Source organism: Lissotriton helveticus, chromosome 7, assembly GCF_964261635.1.
Source record: "Lissotriton helveticus chromosome 7, aLisHel1.1, whole genome shotgun sequence".
NCBI classification, from domain to species: Eukaryota; Metazoa; Chordata; class Amphibia; order Caudata; family Salamandridae; genus Lissotriton; species Lissotriton helveticus.
The window spans coordinates 1,453,905,617-1,453,922,989 of NC_136068.1; positions in this window are offsets into that span (position 1 = coordinate 1,453,905,617).

The following is a 17,373-nucleotide window of genomic DNA, read 5'->3' on the forward strand; positions in this document are numbered from 1 at the left end:
AGGATTGTTTTCCATAGGGACATCGCAACATTATATTGGGAATAACTTTGGCGCCGGTAGAGGAATCTGCCTGAATTGTTCCTCAACTTTGCCTCGCGGCTCTCCGCTCCTTCCCTGAATGTTTGGGGGGATTCGTCAAGCGGTGGCCGAGATAAAAGGGGGGTCCCAAAACATGTTTTCCCCATGTTAATTTCCATAGGGCGGTCGGACTCACTTTTAGCCCGAACGGCTGAATGGATTTTAACCAAACTTGGCAAAATTGTAGGGACTGGTAGCCCGATGGTCCTTTGCTATGTCTCAAGATATGTGCTCCAGAGGATTTTGAGTAATTTGAGTTTAAAAAAATATATATATCTATAAGCGCGCCCCGGTACGCGCACCGGGGAGCGTACCAGCGTGCTATGCGAGTTCGCGAGCGGAAAGCTGATTGGCTCTCGGGTGTCTGTAAACATTCCAAACAGTCCAGAGCGGCCGCCATCTTGTGTCTCGGTAGGATCGAGACACAAGAGGTGATCAAAACAAAGGGGGAAATGAGCAAAAGGGGGCAGGGTAGACCACTCCTGACCCCCTAGGTTTGATGTGGGGCCATAAAAGGGTCCCGCGGGACAAAAAAAAAAACTTTCTTCGATTTTCGCGGGGGGAGCGTCCGGTACGCGCACCGGGGAGTTTACCGGGGAGCGTACCAAAAGGCAAACCCAGTGAAACAGTAAAATAATAATTTATAGTGATTAGAGGTAGGGTAGCTCTGCATAGAGTTGTTGTGTTGTTTGGGTGTTTTAAGTACCAACATGTAGGTACCAATGCTGAGTCTTAAATTTAATGTACACCATTTCCTCTGTAGATATCTTGCATGTTGTTACAGAAGTTATTGCGGTATATGGAATCCATATCATAGTCTGTCAGGAAAGCAGAAAGAACATGGAGGCAGGAGATGAAAAAGAGATGTCAAATACACATTGGAGATAATATAGTGGGAGAAAGGAAGTAACTATGAGCAAAATTACTATGTAACATAAAAAAGTTGCACAGTATACTATAAGTCTGAAATTACATTATAATCAATTTGGTACTAGTTTATGAATTACATATAAAAATGAATAATGACTTGAACAATTTTTGATTATTAAATATAAATTTATTTTTCTAATTCTTTTTCCAAATTTATCTATTGCTTCTACACATTGAACTAATTCATAGTCCCGTGATTCATCCATGAAATCTAAGTCATCATTGTCTTCAATAACTTTTTCAGTGTTGTTCTCCAGAACAATTTTGAAGGAAATATTCTGCTCTCCTTCCATTTTCTTGCTGTAATTTGCATAAAAAATAAATATATCAGTAGAGATAGGGCACTGTTGGGTTTAAGTTCAGACAGGTAGTTTTGATTTTTTAACAGTGAAGTTATCTTTGGGCAGTGTATGGTATCAGGCTGGAAGTAGAAATATAAAAAAGTGTATATCATAAAGCCTAAGTAAATTCATAATTATACAAGACAAGCCTAACTCCATCCATAACTATAACAGAGAAGCCTATCTCAATGTATAACTATTACAGAGGGATAGTATATAACTATCAGAAAATGTTTTCCAAATTAACTTAAAGTGCACAACTTACTTCAGTTTTCAAAATAACATCTTACCTTTGAAAAAGAAGTTTAAGTTCTCAGTGAAAATCCTTTTGAAATGTACTTCAGGAAGTAGTAGTCAAAATGGCTGTGTTTCCCTCTCTTTCTTTATATATATTCATGTACATAACCAATCAAATGTCATGAAATAATAGTAGAAAATGAAAAAGTAACATTTTAATTGGTTGTAAATTCTAACACTTCAGATGTGTTTTTGTCAAGTAATTCACCTCAGGATATTTAGAGAGGGCTAAAGGCCAAATGGCTCAATGGAATTCCACCAAATATGGGAAAATGGTAGGGACTGGTATGTAGTATGGCCTATTCTGTATTTGGTGAAAGTGTCTCCAGTGGTTTTTATGTAAATTAACTTTTTAAAAATTTTGGGAGCGGTTCCCGGTGCGCGCCCCGGTACGCGTACCGGTAAGCATAACGGGAGTCCTCCATTTTGTGTTTCGGTAGATTTGAGACAGAAAATAGAGGACAAACAACGTTGGGAATGGGTATAAGGGGGCATCGTAGGCACTCCCTGACCCTCTAGGTTTTCTGAGGGGGTCTTAGGAGGCCCATATAGGTGAAATTTGTTTTTATTTTTCACGGGGGGAGCGCCCGGTACGCGCACCGGGGAGCGTACTTTGGTGAAAAATAGTGAAAAAAGTTAGAAAAAGATAATCATTTGGAGTGATCAGAGGTAGGGTAGCCCTGAAAAGAGCTTTTGGGTTCTGTGGCTGATTTAGGTACCTACAAGTAGGTACCAATGCACAGTCTTAAATTCAGGAGGAATATTCTATTCCCCTCATCTGAGAAGTGGACACCATCTCTTCTGTAGATATCTTGCATGTTGTAACGCAAGTTGTTGTTGTATATTGAACCCATTCCATAGTCTCTCATGTAAGCAGAAACAGATTTATTCACATGTTTCTGTGCTTTCTCAAATTGTGGACAAAATTGGTTGGACCAGTTCCATTTCTGTCTTTGGCATATATTGGAATATACCATGGCAGTTTGTGGAAAAAGTGTCATCAATTGCCCAAAGGTGTCCTTTAAAACCATCTCCAGACCTACCCCAGTCAAAGTGCCTAGGTCATTTCCACCACAGTGCAAAATTATGAGGCAAGGGTGCGGCAGATGGTAAAAGGTTTTCACCAATGGTATCAATTGATGACATCTCAATCCGCTTTGGCCAATCCATTTTATGTGCACATTTGGTAAATCAAGGTTGTGAAAAGTTCTGGTAGCTGCATACCTTTGAGCCCAGTGAATGTAGCTATGTCCAATAATCCAGACAGAGTACATGGTGAGAGGAGGTTCTGGTGCAGTCAGATGAAGTGTAGGAATGAAATGGCAGTTGGAACAGTAGGAGTTTGCAAAAAAGAAACTGTGGAGTTTCAGTGCTCTTGAATCACAAGCAATGATTGGTGGATTCAGATAGTTGAAAACTGAAAGGTAGGGTGCATGGTTCTGTTATGTGAAAGAAGTAATTTGAGTGGTTAAGAAAAAGTCATTTAAAGAAAGATTACAGTGGATAAGCTGGTGTATTGAGAGGTCAAACATGCTTGCTGATTTGATTTGCAACATTGTAGAATAAACTTTTAACCCTGGGAGCTCAGTGAGGAGGGAGTTGCTATGGTAACAGGTAGAGAGGGCTGAGGGGGGAAGGGTGTTGATTTGAAAATAGAGAGGGAAGAGTTTTGATTGGTTACCATGAGGAATATGTGTGTAGAATTAGAGGTTTTCTGTGCCATTGATGGTTGCAGTGCCTGGAGAACATATCAATCAATCAATCAATCAATCAATCAAGGCATTTATATAGCGCACTACTCACCCGGAGGGTCTCAAGGCGCTGGGGGGGAGGGGGTCCGCTACTGCTCGAACAGCCAGGTCTTGAGCTGCTTCCTGAAGGCAAGGTGGTCCTGGGTCAGGCGGAGGTGGGTCAGGAGGGAGTTCCAAGTCTTGGCGGCCAGGTAGGAGAAGGACCTTCCTCCTGTGGTGGCTCTTCGGATGCGGGGGACGGTGGCGAGGGCGTGGCTGGTCGATCGGAGCTGGCGTTTGGGAGCGTAGAAGTTGAGGCGGCTGTTGAGGTATCCTGGGCCTTGGTTGTGTAGGGCTTTGTGTGCGTGGGTGAGGAGCCGGAAGGTGATTCTCTTGTTGACCGGGAGCCAGTGCAGGTCTCTCAGGTGTCCGGAGATGTGGCTGCGGTGGGGGATGTCCAGGATGAGTCGTGCTGAGGTGTTCTGGATCCGCTGGAGTCTCTTCTGGAGTTTGGCAGTGGTTCCGGCGTAGAGGGAGTTGCCGTAGTCCAGACGACTGGTGACGAGGGCCTGGGTGACCGTCTTCCTGGTCTCAGTGGGGATCCATCGGAAGATCTTACGTAGCATGCGCAGGATTTTGAAGCACGACGAGGAGACGGCGTTGACTTGTCTGGTCATGGAGAGGGAGGAGTCCAGGATAAAGCCCAGGTTGCGTGCGTGGTCTGTTGGTTTGGGTGCGCTGCCCAGGGCGGGGGGCCACCAGGAGTCGTCCCAGGCGGAGGGTGAGGATCCCAGGATTAGGACTTCCGTCTTGTCCGAGTTCAGTCTCAGGCGGCTGTTCGACATCCATTTGGCTACGTCTGTCATCCCTTCGTGCAGGTTGGCTCTGGCGGTGGCGGGGTCGTTGGTGAGGGAGAGGATCAGCTGGGTGTCGTCGGCGTAGGAGATGATGTTGAGGTTGTGCTGGCGTGCGATGGCTGCGAGGGGGCTCATGTAGACGTTGAAGAGTGTTGGGCTGAGCGAGGAGCCTTGAGGAACGCCGCAGATGACTTCGGTGGCCTCCGATCTGAACGGTGGGAGGCGGACTCTCTGTGTCCTTCCGGCGAGGAAGGAGATGATCCACTCCAGTGCCTTCTCCTGGATTCCGACGTTGCTGAGGCGCTGTACAAGGGTATGGTGGCAGACAGTGTCGAAGGCCGCGGAGAGGTCCAGGAGGATGAGGGCCGCTGTTTCTCCGTTGTCGAGCAGGGCTCGGATGTCATCGGTAGCTGCGATCAGGGCGGTCTCGGTGCTGTGGTTGGCCCGGAAGCCAGACTGCGAGAGGTCGAGGGAACCGTTCGTCTCGAGGAAGGCGGCCAGTTGCTTGTTGACGGTCTTCTCGATGACTTTTGCCGGAAACGGGAGCAGCGAGATGGGGCGGTAGTTCTTGAGGTCGGTGGGGTCGGCTGATGGTTTCTTGAGTAGAGCGCTGAGTTCGGCGTGCTTCGAGCTTTTCCGGGAAGGTGGCGATGTCGAAGGAGGTGTTGATGATGTCCCGCAGGTGGGGTGCGATGACAGCGTCGGCTTTGTTGAAGACGTGGTGAGGGCAGGGGTCTGTTGGAGATCCAGAGTGGATGGAGTTCATTGTGCGGATGGTGTCTTCGGTGCTGATCGGGGTCCAGGCGCGGAGGGTGGTGGTGGGGGGCGGTGGTTCGGTCGTGGCGTGCGTCGGTTGAGTGCTGAAGCTGTTGTGTATGCCCGCGATCTTGTTGTGGAATTAGGAGGCGAGGCAGTTGCAGAGGTCTTGCGAACATACAATTTTATGCAAAACAGAATAGGCAGTGGACCACTTTAGTCCTTTGAAAGCACCAACTCAAATATCACCAGTATTTATGTAAACGCAATCTTTCATATAGCGTGCAATATTCAAATACTCCCTGCCCTGAGAGTATGTCCCAAATCCTTGGGAAAAATCAGTATATGAACCAAACTTTGAAATGCACCGCCAGTAAATGTCAAATCTCCACCATGTGTGGTTGATAAAGTTTATATACAAGAATATTTATATAGTTTAAAAATATTCTTGTATATAAACTTTATCAACCACACATGGTGGAGATTTGACATTTACTGGCGGTGCATTTCAAAGTTTGGTTCATGTCTTGCGAACATACCTTTTGCTCTGCTCTGCTAAAGAAATATTGGTGTGTGTATCTGACACTGTTCTGAATCTCCTAAAGCATTTGTAAAGGTGAGTTATGATTCATTTAGATAGAGAGTTCAGATTAAGAAGCACATTGATTTTCTTTGCTTTTGGTTTGTGTGATGCTTTTTGAAAATGCATGATTTCTATATTTGTAAAATAGAGGATTTGTATTTTGTGAAATAGTGATGTTTCAGAAGTGAAGTTGAATGGTTGTACATAGGAATTGCACTCTGTATCTAAAATGTTATTTTAAAAATAAATTTTAGGGTAAATGAATGGGTTTCTGTAGTGAAAATGAATGCTTGTACATAGGACCTGTGTTCCGTTCCTAAAATGGTAATTGAAAAACGATTTTAGTGCAAATCAATGGGTTTCAGTAGTGAAAATGAATGCTTGTATATAGGATCTGTGCAGTGTTTCTAAAATGTTAATTGAAAAACGATTTTAGTGCAAAACAATGGGTTTTAGTGGTGAAAATGAATGCTTGTAAATAGGATCTGTGCTCTGTTCATAAAATATTAAATAAAAAACGATTTTAGGGCAAATTAATGGCTTTCAGTAGTGAAAATGAATGCTTGTACATAGGACATGTGTTCTCTTCCTAAAATGGTAATTGAAAAATGATTTTAGTGCAAATCCATGGCTTTAACATTTTTAAGAAGGAATAAATAGTGTGTGCATAATTATATAAAAATATTTGAATCTTTTACAAACATGTTACCTGTTTTACCTCAGATTGGGAAGCATACTGAGTTTCTTTGCTGTTGGTTTGTTTCATTTTTTGGGTAATGCTTGGTAGGAATGTTTGCAAGAGATAGGAAATGTATTTTGTAAAATAGTGACTTTTCAGTACTGAAATGGAATGATTGTACATAGGACCTGCACTGTGTTTCTAAAATGTTATTGAATAATCGATTTTGGGGCAAATTAATAGCTTTTACATTTTTGAGAAAGAATAAAAAGTGTGTGCATGATTAAATAAAATAATTTGAAGCTTTCACAATCATGTCACCTGTGTTACCTCAGATTAGGAAGCACACGTAGAGCCTTATTTATGAAAACAGCGATGCGTCACTTTTAACTGTGCACTCCTTGTGACACCACTGATGCATTATATTTAATGTATGACGCATCATGTTTCTAGGACTTACAGACTTACAGTCAGTATTTCTGATGTATCTGTAAGCGCAAAAGTGACGAATTGCTGGAGTGTGTCACAAAAATGTCGCAACTCTAGCAATGCATCCTTTCACATGGGAAAAGCCCCATGTGAAATCGTTTGCCTCAGTCTTACGCCTGCTGTGAGGCAGGTGCTAGATTTTGACGTAACAGTGTCCTACAAGTGACGCAGTGAAATCTCATAGATTTCACTGCATCACTATTACGAGGCTTTTTGCGGGGGAATGCCCCCACTGTGTACATTACACCTGACAGAGGTATAATGTGGCGCAGAGGTTTAAAAAATGACGCATCTACCTACATGCGTCACTTTTTAAATATGGCGCAACAAGGCACATGTTTTATGCCGCCAATGCGTCACAAAAAGTGACGCATCAGTAGCGCAAAACTGACGCAGGGCTTTATAAATGAGGTTCATCTTTTTTTGCACACTACTCCAGTTTAGTCCTGTACACTGCAATCTTGGACACAAGCCTCACCTTTTGTGCTCCCCTGGACAGGCTTCATCTCATCTGCACTCCTGCTCAGGTGTCAGAATCCTTTCACATGGGGAAAGTCCCATTTAAAAGCTTTTGCCTCAGTCTTATGCCTGCTGTGAGGCAGGTGCAAGATTTTGATGTAACAGTGTCCTAAAAGTGACGCAGTGAAATCTCATAGATTTCACTGCGTCAGTATTACGAGGCTTTCTGCGGAGAAATGACCCCTCTGTGTACATTACACCTGACAGAGGTATAATGTGGCGCAGAGGTTTAAAAAATGATGCATCTACCTACATGCGTCACTTATTAAATATGGCGCAACAAGGCACATGTTTTATGCCGCCAATGCGTCACAAAAAGTGACGCATCAGTAGCACAAAACTAACGCAGGGCTTTATAAATGAGGCTCATATTTTTTTTGCACACTACTCCAGTTTAGTCCTGTCCACTGCACTCTTGGACACAAGCCTCACGTTTTGTGCTCCCCTGGACAGGCTTCATTACATGAGCACTCCTGCTTAGGCCTTATAATCTTTTTTTAGAATAACATTTGAAAAACAGAGAAAAGGTCATATGTATAAGCTTTTCATTACACTACTAAAATATTTTTGGTGCATATTAATGAGTTTTACATTTTTGAGAAAGAATAAATAGTAGGACCTGCACTGTGTTTCTAAAATGTTATTGAAAAATCGATTTTGGGCCAAATCAATGAATTCTACATTTTGGAGAAATAATAAATAGTGTGTGCATGATTACTTAAAAAAATGTGAACTTTTCACAATTATGTCACCTGTGTTACCTCAGATTAGGAAGCACATTGAGCTTCTTTGCTGTTGGTTTGTGTTCTTTTTTTGGTAATGCTGGTAGGATTGTTTGAAAGAGAGAGGAAATGTATTTTGTAAAATAGTGAGTTTTCAGTACTGAAATGGAATACTTGTACTCCAGCAATGCATCCTTTCACATGGGGAAAGCTGCATGTGAAAGCGTTTGCCTCAGTCTTATATCTGCTGTAAGGCAGGCGCAAGATTTTGACGTAAAAGTGTCCAAAAAGTGACGCAGTGAAATCTCATAGATTTCACTGTGTCACTATTACGAAGCTTTTTGCGGAGAAATGACCCCTCTGTGTACATTACACCTGAAAGAGGTATAATGTGGCGCAGAGGTTTAAAAAGTGACACATCTACCTACATGCGTCACTTTTTAAATATGGCGCAACAAGGCACATGTTTTATGCTGCCGATGCGTCACAAAAAGTGACGCATCAGCAGTGGAAAACTGACGCAGGGCTTTATAAATGAGGCTCATCTTTTTTTTGCACACTACTCCAGTTTAGTCCTGTCCACTGCACTCTTGGACACAAGCCTCACCTTTTGTGCTCCTCTGGACAGGCTTCATCACATCTGCACTCCTGCTTGCGCCTCATAATCTTTTTTTAGAATAAAATTTGAAAAACAGAGAAAAGGTCATATGTATAAGCTTTTCATTGCACTACTGTAACATTTTTGGGGCAAATTAATGTCTTTTACATTTTTGAGAAAGAATAAATAGTGTGTGCTTGATTACATTAAAAAAGTGCCCTTTTCACAATCATGTCACCTGTGTTACCTCAGATTAGGAAGTAGATTGTACAGATGAGGTGAGGCATGTCCAGAGGGACAGAGGAGGTGAGGCCTGTGTTCAAGACTGTAGTGGGAGAGAGGCTTTTCTTGGAGAGCGTAAGTGTTGAGACCTGTGTCTAAGAGTGCAGTGGACTAGGCTTCATGAAGCCTATCCCCCACTGCACTCTTAGACACAGGTCTCAAGTTCTTTGCACCCGTGGACAGACCTCTCTTCTACTACACTCTTCAATAGAGGCCATACCTCTTGTGCACCCCTAGACAATACTTACCTCATCTGCAACCCTGAATAGACTTCAACTAATTGGCATGCTTAGACAGGCCTCAGCTTATTTACACCCTTGGACATGCATCACCTCATATGCACCTACTTACTATAAATTATACTCAATACATTGAGGCCTGTTCAGAGGACAGAGAGGAGGTAAGGCTTGTCCAAGGGTGAGAGGAGGTTAGTCCTCTCCACTGTAGTCATGGACACTGAATGCTTGTACATAGGACCAGCACTGTGTGTCTAAAATGTTATTTAAAAAACGATTTTAGTGAAAAAAATTACTTTTAGTTTTTTGAGAAGGAATAAATAGTGTCTGCATGATTAAATACATATATTTCATCTTTTCACAATCATGTCACCTGTGTTACCTTAGATTAGGAAGTAGATTGTGTAGATGAAGTGAGGCATGTCCAGAGGGACAGAGGAGATGAGGTCTGTGTTCAAGACTGTAGTGGGAGAGAGGCCTTTCCTGGGGAGTATAGGTTGTGAGGCCTGAGTTTAAGAGTGCAGTGGACTAGACTTTATGAAGCCTATCCCCCACTGTACTCTTAAACACAGGTCTCACCTTCTTTGTACCCGTGGACACACCTCTCTTTCTCTACACTCTTCAATACAGACCTAACCTCTCCTGCACCCCTAGACAATCCTCACCTCATTTGCAACCCTGAATAGACTTCAACTAATCTGTATCCTTAGACAGGCCTGAGCTTATTTACACCCTTGGACATGTGTCACCTCATGTGCACCCAGTTACCATCATTTATACTCAATACATTGAGGCCTGTCCAGAGGACACAGATGAGGTAAGGCTTGTCCAAGGGTGAGAGGAGGTCAGTCCTCTCCACTGTACTCATGGACACTGAATGCTTGTACATAGGACCGGCAGTGTGTGTCTAAAATGTTATTTAAAAAACGATTTTGGTGCAAATCAATGAGTTTTAGATTTTTGAGAAGGAATAAATACTGTCTGCATGATTAAATACATATATTTCATCTTTTCACAATAATGTCACCTGTGTTACTTCAGATTAGGAAGTAGATTATGCAGATGAGGTGAGGCATGTCCAGAGGGACAGAGGAGGTGAGGCCTATGTTCAAGATTGTAGTGGGAGAGAGGCCTTTCCTGGGAAGCATAGGTGGTGAAGCCTGTGTATAAGAGTGCAGTGGACTAGACTTCATGAAGCCTATCCCCTACTGCACTCTTAGACACAGGTCTCATCTTCTTTGTACCTGTGGACAGAGCTGTCCTCCACTACACTCTTCAATACAGGCCTCACCTCTTCTGCACCCCTGGAGAATCCTCACCTGATCTGTAACCCTGAATAGACCGTTTGCTTTTTGTCATTGCTTTGTTGTTTGGTAATAGTGGTCTATAATGTGCTATTTTTCTTTAACACAGATTGAAATCAAGATTTCAAGAGTAAGGAAAGATGCCCTCAAGGGAAAGGAGAAAAAAACATGATAACCGCAAAAAAAAAAAAACGGAATTACAGCACTCTTCCACAACAAATACTTCAAAAAACAGGAACAAAGCTCCTGGTAAGACAACTAAGTCTTTCTTACGGAACATATGTAGATCAAAGAAAAATGTTGGACAGCATGTAGAAAAAGAGAATGAGAGAGTAAATTTGAAAAGGAAGAAGAGAACCTCAAAGAATCCTACAACTGGAGCAGGCGAGAATAATATGTATAGGAATAGAAGGCAGAATCAGTTTAGAGACATTCGTAAACGAATGTTTCGCAATAGGGTGGTTTTAAATTTGTTAAAAAACATTAGGAAAGGTAAACAGAGAGCTGCTTTTTATAAGAAAAAGAAAAGTGTAGAGAAGATTGTTGATCAGGCTTTTGAAGTTAAGAAAAAAAAATTATTTTAATAATCAATAGAATTAGGACACTTAACAAGACAATTGATGTTTTCAAATCAAACAGTAGATGGAAAAGAGTAAATAATCGGACTAATTTTTGTAAAGTTTTTTCAAGAGAATGGATGCACAGTTCAAGTTGTGAGCCATTTTTTAATGAGGAGAGTTACTTCCAGGAGAATGATTTAGTGCATGCAGTTGACACCAGTGGTCGAGCGTATGAAGTGAAAGACGGTTGTCCGATTGAAAAAGAGAAACTTGTGCCTAGAGAACCAGAAGAGGTGTTAACTGATGAAGTTTTAGGGAGACGTACTAAGGGTCCAGTGTACACTTGGAAGTGTAGTCGTATTTGTAGTGTGCGACTGGAATCAATTGATTTGTTTTGTCATTTCTTACGTACATATAGTAAGAAAAGTCTAAAGCAGAAAGTGAAGTTGTTGCAAGACTTAGATCCTTGCAGAGTGAGAGAAAACACAGGTTTGCAAGGGCATTCACTGGCTTGTCTTTCTAAAAAAAAGTCTGTCAGAGTGTTTTTCATCATTTTAGGATGTTAGCAGTGCATCATACCAAAATGAGGAAATTAGTGAGAATGTTGTATTATGCAAAAAGTCCAGCACTTAAGCTTAAACAATTAAACAGTGCTCTTTTGCATGGAACTGAATTAGATGTGAAGAAGATTTGTGAAGAAATTGAGATTTATTCTTTTGGTGAAAAAGAGGACAGTGTAGAAATTGACACAGCAATTCAAGGTAATGTGGAAGACAATGTACAGATTTCAAGTACAGAAAAGTTTGAGCAGGAAATTACCAGGTTTAAGGTGAAATCAAGTGAAAGGCCGAATTTTACTTGTGTGTGTTGTCGACGAAGTCATTATAAACATCAAACTAGATTAGTTGATTTATACGTAAAAAGTGAAAAGATGAATAATTATGAGTGGAAGGATTTTGCAACTTATTTGTGGGTGGAGAATTGTTGTGATTTGAGTTGTGATCAGCGTATTTGTAAATATTGTTATGATAAATTAAATCAAAACAGAATGCCTGCTAGAGCTGTTCATAATAATCTGGAGTTGGTAGACATTCCCCGTGAATTGATGGATTTAAATACATATGAGTCTATTTTGATTCAATGTGTCCATCCTTTTCAGGCAATTGTTCGTATGGAGCCTAAGATAGGGAAATTGCCTCCTACAGATTTGCAGAGAGGATTAAAGGGAAGAGTTGTTTATTTGCCTCTAGATTTCAAAAAAAATATTGATACAATTGGTATAGAACAAGTAGAAGAGGAACCTTTAGTTGTTCTAGTTAATGGGGTTCCGACAAAGAGTAAGAAAATCTGGCAAGATTTAGTGGATGTTAGGAAAGTCAAAAAGGCAACGTTGTATTTAGTCAAAAACAATGAGTATTACAAAGATGTATGTGTTGCAGCAGAGGAAACAGCTGCAGATGAAGACAGTGATTGTTCAGGCGGCCAAATTGAAAAAGTTGAGGTGTCTAGAAGTGAAGAAATATATGAACATTATACTGTTCATCCTTTGCATTCCAAAGAAGTAATGGGGAATGCAATTGAATTGTTTCAAATGAAAGCAGCAAAAGGAAGTCCCATTAGTGTATGGGAAGAAAGTTTGGAAGCTCGTTGTTTTCCACAGCTATTTCCAACAGGTCGAGGTGGACGATATGACGATCGACCACTTCAAATTCCTGCATCTGAATATCGAACTGTAAGATTATATGCTGAAGATCCAAGGTTTTGTCAATGCATTCCCTATTTGTTTCATTTACTGTATGAAAGTGACTTGTCTGGGCTTTCCTATGCAGTAAACCATATACTGAAAAGTGGAGCACATCTGCAAAATGTTTCGGCGAGGGACTTTATGGAGAAAGTGAATCTGCAAGATAATATTTTGGTATCTCATTTAATCAACCTCATGGCATGTCAGCGTGGTACAAACGAGTATTGGTACCGTCGTCATGGGGAATAGAAATATGTGAGAAGTTGGCCTGATAGGTGATGTTTCCAATTCTGGAACCACCTGGTATCAGACCAAACAATCCCTTATGGTGTCTGGTTGTAAGTCAACCTTATTAGACAAGCTATCCTAGGGGTAGCATGGACTAAGCAGCCTAAAGGCTTAACTTAAGAGGTCGTGTTAAGCGAGCTGTTTTACCACATACAATCCTGTAATATCAAATGAAAGGACACCACACAAGTATATATTATAAAAATATATGTATTTATTACTAAAAACAATCCCCAGTATTCTTTATGAATAAAGGGGCACAAGCGTTAAATCAAAAGCACAGTATAACATACAAAGTTGCACAATTATGGATGAGGGCGAGGGGCCACTCAGACCATATACTAAAAAAATGGTATAAGAGATACCAATCGATCAGTGGTTAGGCCTAGGGCCTAGGGAATCGCTGGGAGCAGTCGGGACAAGCAATGCTGAAGTCGGGAAAAGCCCGCGGGATTCGGGTGCAGTGCAGAAAGTGCACGCATGCATCAATGTTAACCAATGGTGCGTAAAAGTTACAAAGTTAAAGTTTAAGGACACTTCCGCTGAACCTAGAGGAACAAAACTTAAGACACAGACCCTAGAGGTGTGTACCAGTGTGGGAACACCGGTGTTGCAATGTTACCTCACCCACAGGAAGCGGGTGCACAGGGTCGAAGTTGAGTCAGGTTTCGTCACGCAGGCTCTTGGTGCTTGGAGCTGACAGGGCTGCAGGCGGGGTGAAAGAGAAGTGTCCGGTGGAGTCCAAGGGTGGACTCAAGTCAAAAAGTACCTGAAAGCAGAGGGGACAGAGTCTGGGTCACTCAGCAGTGACCAGGGTGGAACCAGGACGGAACCAGGCAATGTCGGGCGCAATCAGGTAGTTGTTGAGGAGCTTCTCTCTGCTGTCACGTGGGCTCTGGGGCATCTGCGATGTCCAGGAGCGGGTCACGATCTGTCCCACGCAAGCTCTCGCCGTCGGCGCTGTCGGCTTCAAGATTGGAGCAAACAACACTTGGCAAAAGCAATCCACGCGAAACCGGGAGATGGCTGCTCACTCAAACCAGGAGGGTCAGAGTGGGGGCTCCTTTTCAGGGGAGCTGGTGTAAATCTGGAGCAACCAGAATCACAAGTTGAATTTCAAGTTTCGTCGGCACAGGGGCCAGAAGCTGGCTGGCAAGTGACCGGGCCAACGCGTTGAGCCAAAAGAAGCAGAAGGGCCCCACGCAGCACTCGTCAAGTGTAGAGGGGTGAACTTCGGTGCAAGACTGGCTCAGGGTTGGGGCTTCTCAAACCCCGTTGTACAGCTTTGAGGGTCACTCGTGGGCTGCACGGTCAGCGTCTTGTGGTCTTTCCAAGATGGCGTGCCCCGCGCTTCCGGTCGCCTCCGCGGGTCTCAGATCTGCAGGGACTGTGGATCGGGCTGTTAAAAGGCAGGCAAGCTTGATCTCGTCGATATCTGTCGCTCGAGTTCCGGCGGGAACTGCAACAAAGCAAACGTCGATGGCTGGATGGTGCCTGTTTGCACAGGGTGGTCACTCCTTGACCACAAGGGAGATTCTTCAGTCTTCTACGTCGAGTAGGATGTCGAAGGGTCCAGAGTTTTGTTTCTTATGTTTCATCAGGATAATCTAAAGTGCATTGGCACTGCTCCCATTCTTATACCAATCTAGGGGGCTGGATTACCTGCTAGGTCCCCTCCTATGGGTGGGACCCAGGAAGTGGGTGGATACACCCCCTTCCTTTGATCCAGGCCGCGCTGGCACGAGGGCTGGAGTGCCCCAGAACCGGTTTGGCCGGATTATGCAAGGGGCAGCCTTGTGCTCCCCATGCAGTGTCTGGTTTCTTTCAAACCTCCCTGCTACAATCCACTATCTCCTGTCTGGGGGGGGTGTAACACCTCCCTGCGACAGGAAACCCTTTGTCCAGGCCCCTTGGGCTGAGTTTCGGTCAGCTTCAGGGGGTCAGACTCGTGTCTGTGGCAGAAGCATCCATTTTGTGGATCTGAGGCCCTTTTAGAAATTAACCGCATTTAAGTAAAGTAACATGTCTTACCCCTCTAGAGGGGTGGAATGCTATCCCCGTCGCCAGAACTGGCGAGGGGATAGTATTCCAAATCGTATGACACCTTACACGACATGTTTTGATAAAGCCAAACCAAAGTTGCTATATAACCGCGAGGATTATAATGCATTTAAGAGTATATGGTATGGCATTATCCTGAAACAGCTTAGGGAGTTGTTCCCGATGGCTGTAGACAGGCTCAGCTCATGCTAGAGCTCCATCTCACATTAAACCACGCACTCTGCCTCCAGGATTGATGAGGCCTTCCATAGGAGTGGCTCACAGGTTTATATGTGTCCAGATATAGGTATACTATATCTAAGTAAGGGGTGATTACACCACCTTACCCCAGCTGAGTGATCAGCCAGTTGTGTTAATTTAAGAACCAGCCAGGGGTGGCAAAAGATATGCTGCAGCCCCTGGTAGGCCTTGGTGGCGCCTATGCCCTGGGCACCTATAGTGCATGGTACAGGGGCTGACAAGGAGTCCATTTCCAATTGTGGTATGTACCTAGGGTACATGGAATCCATTTTACAGAGAGAGCAGATGGCCTGGGGCCCTGATTAGCAGGGAACCAGGTCAACTAAGTCAAAAACCAGCTAAACACAAGGCAAAAAATCTGGGGTGACCATGGTCAGGTAGCCACCTTCCTACATAACCCCCCCCCCAAACAAAAGGAGATAAGGCTAACCTTGGCCAGGTACGCCTATATTGCCTGAGTGGCCATATAAGGAAGTACCTGCACTAGCATGGGTACCCCCTGTCTCATGGTCCACTAAGCAGTCCCTCACCCTTGGGGTATTAGAGGGTCTCCACCATAGGGAATCACTACCTTGGGTGTGTTTATGCAAAGTTAAAGGCTGGTTTGGATATGGAGTATTGAAGTGAGGCTCCACTAATTTAGGGCTCAGCTATCTCCAAATACCTTCCACCATGTGTGCCTTTCTTTCTTTAACTGAGTTGCACTGTGCTCTCAGGGTCAACCTCTGGCTACCTAAAGCTGGAGGCTGGGTCCCTCTGTTTGGCTTGCTGGAGGGACAGTTCAGGTTTGGGCCCTTTGGGTCCCAGGTTTGGCTGTGCCCAACAGAATCCATCTGTGGGAGGTCCCTAACTGTTTTTAAGGGGGCTCCCTCAGGAGTTTTTAAAGTTTTCACCTCACTAGGGCTACTAGTTTTGGTGCCCCTAATCTGTTGATGGGGGTGCTTTATTTGACAGGGGGCCCTCTGGGTCTCACTGTCCTTCTTGTCCTCTGCAGCCCTGGGCTGGCTAAGGCAAGGGAGAGAGGGGCAGGTTACCTGCTCCAGACTGGGTCCCACCTGAGAAGGGTCCACTGACATCAGAGGCTCTGTCAGGCTAGGCCCAACCACCTCTGGGGCAGTTCCTTCATCAGGGGTAAGATCAGTTCCCTGAGGAGGCTGATCCTGTCCTAATGTCTGGTGAGGGGGAGATTTCTCTTCCTCCTCCATGCTCTCAGTTTGTGTGGAGTTATCCATCATGTCAGGCTTCACAACACACATATCAGTTTGAGTTTGGGCTGTGGCCATCACAGCCCCACCAACCTTTTCAGGAGGGAACTCAGTTTGGGGTTCTGCTGTTATCATAACTGCTTTGCTATTCTGTTCAGGAAGAGCTTCTGCTAAAGATGGGGCTGAGTCTTGCACAGCCCTACCAACCTTTTCAGGAAGGACATCTTGAATGGGGGCTGTAGCCATTACAGCCCCACTAACCTTTCCATTGGAATTTACCATTCTAGAATGGGTTTCCTGTTCAGCCTCAGCCCAGGCTGAGATTTCCAAATCATTACCAAGTAGGCAATCTACAGGCAAGTTTGCTGACACTGCCACTCTCTTTGGGCCAGTGACACCTCCCCAGCTGAGACTTACTACTGCCAAGGGATGATTTGTTTGGATTCCATCAATGTTTGTTACCTGGTATGTGGCACCTGGTAAAAGTTGCTTAGAGGGGACTATACAGTCAGCCACCATGGTGATGCTAGCCCCTGTGTCTCTAAAGGCTTCAACGTTCTTGTCTATATTTGTTCAAAGTATTTGGGCAATCAGAGAAGTTGGCAAACCCCATGCCAGTCTCATAAACAAGATTATTTGGGGATGGGGACCTGGATAGGCCAGGGTCCTCCTGGGCTCCAAAAGTAAACCCACCCAGATTCCTGGGTGTGCTCCCACTTCCTGAGGGATTACTGCTGACAGTAACAGGAGGTGTTGGAGCTGACTTTGGAGGTATATTCTCTTTATTGCCATTCTTGGGACAACCGTTGTCTGTTTTGTAATGCCCAACCTGTTTACAGACATGACAATAGGGTTTTTTCTCAGTTGAAGAAGT